Source organism: Athene noctua, chromosome 15 (assembly GCF_965140245.1).
Source record: "Athene noctua chromosome 15, bAthNoc1.hap1.1, whole genome shotgun sequence".
Taxonomy (NCBI): domain Eukaryota; kingdom Metazoa; phylum Chordata; class Aves; order Strigiformes; family Strigidae; genus Athene; species Athene noctua.
Window position 1 is genome coordinate 18,233,356 of NC_134051.1, and position 6,358 is coordinate 18,239,713.

Sequence of the window (6,358 nt, forward strand, 5' to 3'; positions counted from 1 at the left end):
ACGTTCATGCCTTATTAATGCAAGGAATTTTCTCAATAATTTTCTGAATTGTAAGGTCAAGCACTTACAGCTCAGTCAATATTCTTAACTTGAACTTCTTCCTCATTCACAAAGCTTTGAAAATCGAAGGTGTGTTAAAAGCCACAGGTTTTCAGTAGAAACAGAAATATAAATCTGTGGTTTCTGCCTTATTCATCCAAGTAATGGTTCCTGCTTCAGCCTCTCATCCAATAGGAGACACAGAAGAATACAGCCCATTTTTGTGAAAGGAACGATAAAGTATGCTTTGTCCTTACATTTTAAAACAGGAAGAAGCCAGCACAATATCTGGCCAGTAAAGAGTTAAAAAATAAAATCTAATTTATTACAGTATTAAGGTAATTGCATAACAACAACATTCTATCAAATCAGAGTAAAATTTCCTAATGTTTTCAGTTAATTTCATGATAGTATTGTCACTTTCTCAATAATATTATGTTGCAGACCAAATTTACCAACGCACTTCAGTTCTGCACGTGTATTTTCGATGCCACGCAGCCAGAGGTGTACACTTAAGCAAGTATTTAACTACTTTACTCAGTGAGTCTTAATGCACGGCTACCACAGCCAGAATAAAATGTGCCTGATTAAGAAAACTCTGGAGGGAACCTCAAAATTAGTCTCTTAATGACTCTTATCATTTTAAAAATTAGATTAAAAAGTTAAAGAAATTATAAAAAATTAACCACCTTACAATGTGCGCTTCTGTTGGGTCTTTGATTAAGTGAAACCTGAGAAGGGATGACCCATGAATAATCTTCAGTTCATTTTAAAACTTCCACTCTTTCAATCTTCCTATTCAGTCTCACTGAACTTTTAAAGTGCTTAATTAAAAAAAATGATTGGACCAAATCTTCAAACTCATTCTGTAGACCTTGAATGCTGAAACAGAGCAAGTTATTAGGCATCTTAGTCCACTATCAAAAGAGTAGAAAAAAACCTCACTAAATTTAAAAAAAAAAAAAACAAAAAAAAAAAAAAAAAAAAAAAAAAACGAAAAAAAAACCCACACTCTTATCCATTGGGAATCAACACTCAAGTTTACAAAGACAGCCAGCCACAGCTCTAAGCATTTTCATTGTGATATACCTGAAATACCTCGTTGTATAGGAAGGTGTACACATCCACATTTATTTTCTTACTGTTTTCTTTCATCTTCTCTTAGGTATAATCGTTCTACTCGGACCAAATCTATCAAGAAACTCAGCCTCTTCTCGACCCCTCTGGAGTGTCCGATTTCCTCCCACAGCAGGCGTTCTGTCCGTGCCTGTGCTCTCAGTAACCAAGGAGGATTCCCAGGACAATTCTTGTCCTTTTCCCCATCACAACCATGACTCCCTACCAGACTCTACCCAATTTCAACCAAAAACATTCAAATTTTAAAAAAATTCATAACTTTCAAAACCAAATTCCATCAGTGTCCTTCAGGATATATTTTTATCTCCTGAAATGATCCTTACACTGTGATTTATGTTACAATCTACATTTTATGAGATGAGGCTGAAGCATCGCTTAGACATGACTTGACAAGAACTACCAAAAAAGAGCATCTCGTGTGATTAATATGAAGCCTTGTTCTACTTTCTGTTTAAAGGTTCTTCGAGTAACGTTAATAAATTGCTGGAGCTGACTGAATAATTTGCAATGAATAACTTCTCTGATGCAGACAGCTGCATTTCATACTTGTGGTTTGTCAGTGAGCAAATTCTGATTTCCATGAATGCATTTGTTACACAAAAAAACTTCGCGGATTTAGTTTTACACATTACTCTGGTGGAGTGAACAAAAATGGTTTCATCACTGCTCAGTATTTGAACACTGTGACTGGTAGCTGCGATTAGTCAGAAACTGCATCAGGCTACACTTAGTGTCCACTGACACCAAGAAAAATGTTTTCCTACATTAAGCTGCCATCAGATCAATCCAGGAGGGCAGCTATAGTTATTATTTTCCTTTCTCAGTGTCCGTTATTGGGCATCAGACTCAAAAGTTCATTTCTCATTAACATTTCTAACTACATAAATATATTTCTGGAACATAAATGCAAAGAGGAAAAATTCTAACTGAGCAAAATGCTATTAATACTCTAATATCACATTAATAATTATCTCTATTATTACTTATAGTTCTCATTTTAGTGCATTGGGACTTAAAAGCTGACTTAACAGCTCAGGTATTCAGTGGCTATATAGAATTAGAAATGCCAAGCTACCAGCACAGATTAAATTCTAGACTAAGCTGCACTAAATAGCCTGGACATGTACTGAAATTCATGAATTGTCCAATAAAATCAACTGCTTTTATAAAATAGGGTTTGTTTTTTAAAAAAACCCCCAGATATGAACAATCTTTCCACAGCTAGAAGATGGCTAGTTCTAATTAATGTTGCTTTCAGAGCCCAAGCTATATTGTTTATTTAAATACTTCAACTATTTTCTTTTGAGATAGCAGTACATGACATTTTGCTTATTTTCTTTGTTTACCGCTTCTCTTTCCGATTCAGGGGTTTAAGACCAGTAAAACTGAATATATTATCTACACAGCAGAATCTCTTTTGTTGTCTCTCTCTCCCTTCTTACTCCGTGAGAATGTTAACTCTGTTGCCACGTTAGCTCTGGCAATTTGATGACAGCGCCCCTACCTCTATATATTTCCTGATAATAATTTTTAAAAGACAGACAAAACTAATCATAACACCTTTTTGTATGTCACCAGGAAAAAAACATTTAAAAATTACTGCACCGACCTGAAAGTCCAAGCAAACAAATAGGAAGCAATTATGCTGCTATACTTTCAGATGTTGATATCCTGGCAGGCACACTCTGACACTGTAAATGTTGGTTTGTAATGTTACCTTTAGTGATGAATTTAAAGAAATTTTAAAACTTCTTATATAAGGAGATTCATTGACATGAAACTCAAAACACTGTCTATGTAGACTTTATTTTATCGCTAAGTTTAATTAATGTTTCCTTCAACCTTGATCTAGATAATTCTGTCCCTTGGGAGGAGGATGAGGGGAAATCGTTCACCAGGAAGAAGTCTACAGCTCTGAAAAATAAACTTTTAATTAAGAACAAGAAAACCCAACCAATCACAAAATCTAAACTCAAGACAGAGATAAAATGGAGTCATTTGCATTTTCTAGTATAACTTCAAACTATCTGCAATCAACGCACAGGTTGTCTGAATGCTAAATTTCTGCAAACTATGCAAAACATGTGCAGCATTAAGCCCAACCGTGAATTTTAGCTAACACTTTAGCCACTTTAAACTTCTATCCTTGGGAGAACAAGAGTCCAAAACCTATGTCAGCCTACTTAACAGATGAAAATTCTTGAAGATTTAGGTGATCAGGAAGCCTTCAATTAGAACTACAGCAGGCCAGAGAAATTTAAAACAAAGGCTAGATCAGGCCACACTAGATGTCCACGACACTCCTTTTCACACAGCTAAGAGAAGATGTCAAGGAAAGAGTGCAAGAACAGGGCTAACATTTAGTGATAACTCCTTGTTATTTGTAGCCTGAGGACTTCCTCACATTTTAGTGTCTTGACATGTAAATGTCCTTGACAGACTTCTCTTGCATGAATTTGTCCAGTCTCATTTTGAGCCTATGTAAACTTTATCAACCATAAAATCTGACAGTAAAAAATTCCATGGCTTAATTACAGGTTCTGTTAATAACCAGCTCCTTTTGTTTGGAATCTGCTGCATGCTCGTTTCATTTGGTGTGTCCTAATTCTTGCAGCGCAAGAGACAATGAACTATCATTTCCTATTAATCCTCTCAATTTCACTCAGGTTTTATGGATCTTTGTCATAAGCTCCCTCACTCACCTTTTTTTTTTTTTTTTTTCTCTGCTGGAGAATCTATTTTGTTGTTCTTCATGTAGAAGCTCGTTGATAACATTGTTCACCCATGCCTGATCTTTATGTAAACCACACATATATGTCCTAAGTTGAACTAAAGTCAACTGAAGGAGAAAAATAAAGCACGAGGCTGAAGAGCACTCGAGAGAACACAGTATGATTAAGGGTAGCCAGTACAGATTTAGGCAGGGGAGGTTATGCTCAACTAATCTCCTAGAGTTCTTTGAAGATATTACTGCTGTGACAGATAAGAGAAAGACTGTGGTTGTAGTGCATATAGTTTTTCAAAAAGCATTTGGAAAAAATCCACATCAGAGATTAATAGCTAGGAGTCGGAGACTAGAAGGTAAAAATAGGTCACTGGATAGAGAACCAGGAACAGAGCAGGAGAAAGGAGGTAGTAATTTAGACACCTTACTTTTAGACAGCACCTTTGCCATCGAAGATAGCCCAGGTTGCTCTCCAGATGTATTACTGTAACCATCACCAAAATGCAGCCATTTGTGGAACACAACACAACAGATATTACCACTTTTAGAATCAGCATATTACAGACTTTACAGGAAAGTGCTGATTAATTTTATCTGATTGAAATTAGAGGAAGAACTGTGACGAGGTAAGCAAGCCGTAATTACTCTGGCAAAGCAAGCAAAACGTACTTGCCCGAACGGAATCTAGCAAGGACATTAACAATACATTTCTATCTCTTATGGAAATAGTCACGTATGTGTCAAAAACGTATTTCAAGTAGACAGTCCATCCATTACGAGTTCCCAGGTCTGTGAGTTCATGCCATGGCGCTACTTAGGACAGTGATCTGATAAACATTCCCTCCAAAGGGCCTCAAAGCAGCCAGCAGAAGTACTAAAAATACACCAGCCTTTTGAGTTTCTCACACATTCTAGCATCCTGACATGAAACTATCAAGGCAACAACACGTTTTTCCTCCTTTTTTTGCACAAATGAGGAAAATCTAGCAGTATGACTCTATTTATGTAACCGTTTGGGATTTTATTTTTTCATGGCAAGGACTATGTCACGTCACACAAATATATGGGTAACGTACCATCCCCAAACCACTTGTATACCAACATGTAGCAACGGAGGAATAATTACAATTTACAAGAGAAGGAACAAAGAAATATTTCCCTATTGAGTAATAGAAATTCAACACTAATAAGTAGTGATTAGTATCACACAAACAGAGCTGAGTAAATTATGCAGGAAAAAGTATTTACAGATCCATTTGGGTTTCCAGATGAATTACTTTCAGCCATGTTGCACTGGGCTGGATGCTGACTTTCATGAAAAATTAAAGCTGTTGTGGTTTACTACAGAAACATAGTTTGTGAAGAGGAAGTTTTTAAGTTTCATTAGACAGAGATTTTATCGAAAACCAAGTTTTAAACCTACAACAAATATATTGACGTAGGTGCTTCTGTACACAACCAATTAAGGTCAGGGAAGTCCACACAGTCTCCTAAATCGATCATTGCAAGAATCAAGCTCAAATTTCCAATATTTCCAATAAATTTTAAGAAAAACATTTCTCAGAAACATTTGAATAATTAATACACAGTTGAGAGAATCTCAAGCCATTCTGTGAGCTGAAAAAAATTATTTTTCATGAATAATTCATTTAGCTCTGCATACAACTCCTTTCCTTAACCCAAGAGGATTCGCTCTTTTTAGGTGATTATCTTCTACTGTGTCTCTGCTACGCTGTAGCTTAAGTGATACTGTGTTTATAACTCCAGATTGGCTTCCAGGAGTAGCTGTACTACAGCTATTAGGTACTTAAAAACACAAAAACACAGACTAAAGAAGGGCAGACGTTTGGACTGTCCTATTCTACTACAACCGAGCTGCCTGCCATTTATCTGTGATCAGAAGATGAATTACACCCTACATACTCCTACTGAAAAAGTATTCTGACAGAGACGCTGGCTCCAAGGCATTCGAGGTACAGCACAAGTTCATTTTCTAAGTATAGAGAGGACCTTGCTATTTTGCCCTTGAGAGCACTTCTGTATATGGATGATGTGGATGAAATATACATTGTAGACCTGATAAAAAGCTTAAATTCCTTTTTTTTTTTTTTTTTTTTTAAATATCTGCTGGGCAGCACAGAAATCTTAACACTGCAATACTAGTTGTTGCTTATTAACACAGATTAACATTCTCTGGTTTTAAAACCAAAATCAGATAACGTGATAAAATTAGTTTACTGACACAGCAGTAACCAATTGCTGCACAGAAATATGAAGATTGAAAAGCAACACCTTGTGAATATTTGTTCTGGCTTTTTTTCTTAACGTAACAACTGAAATGTATTATGTTTTAATTGCGTCTCTCTTTCCACAGCACGCCCTTCCCCCCTTCCCTTCTCTTTGAATGAACTGCTGCGTTATCATCAAATGGAGACGCAACTCTTCTCCAGAAATCTA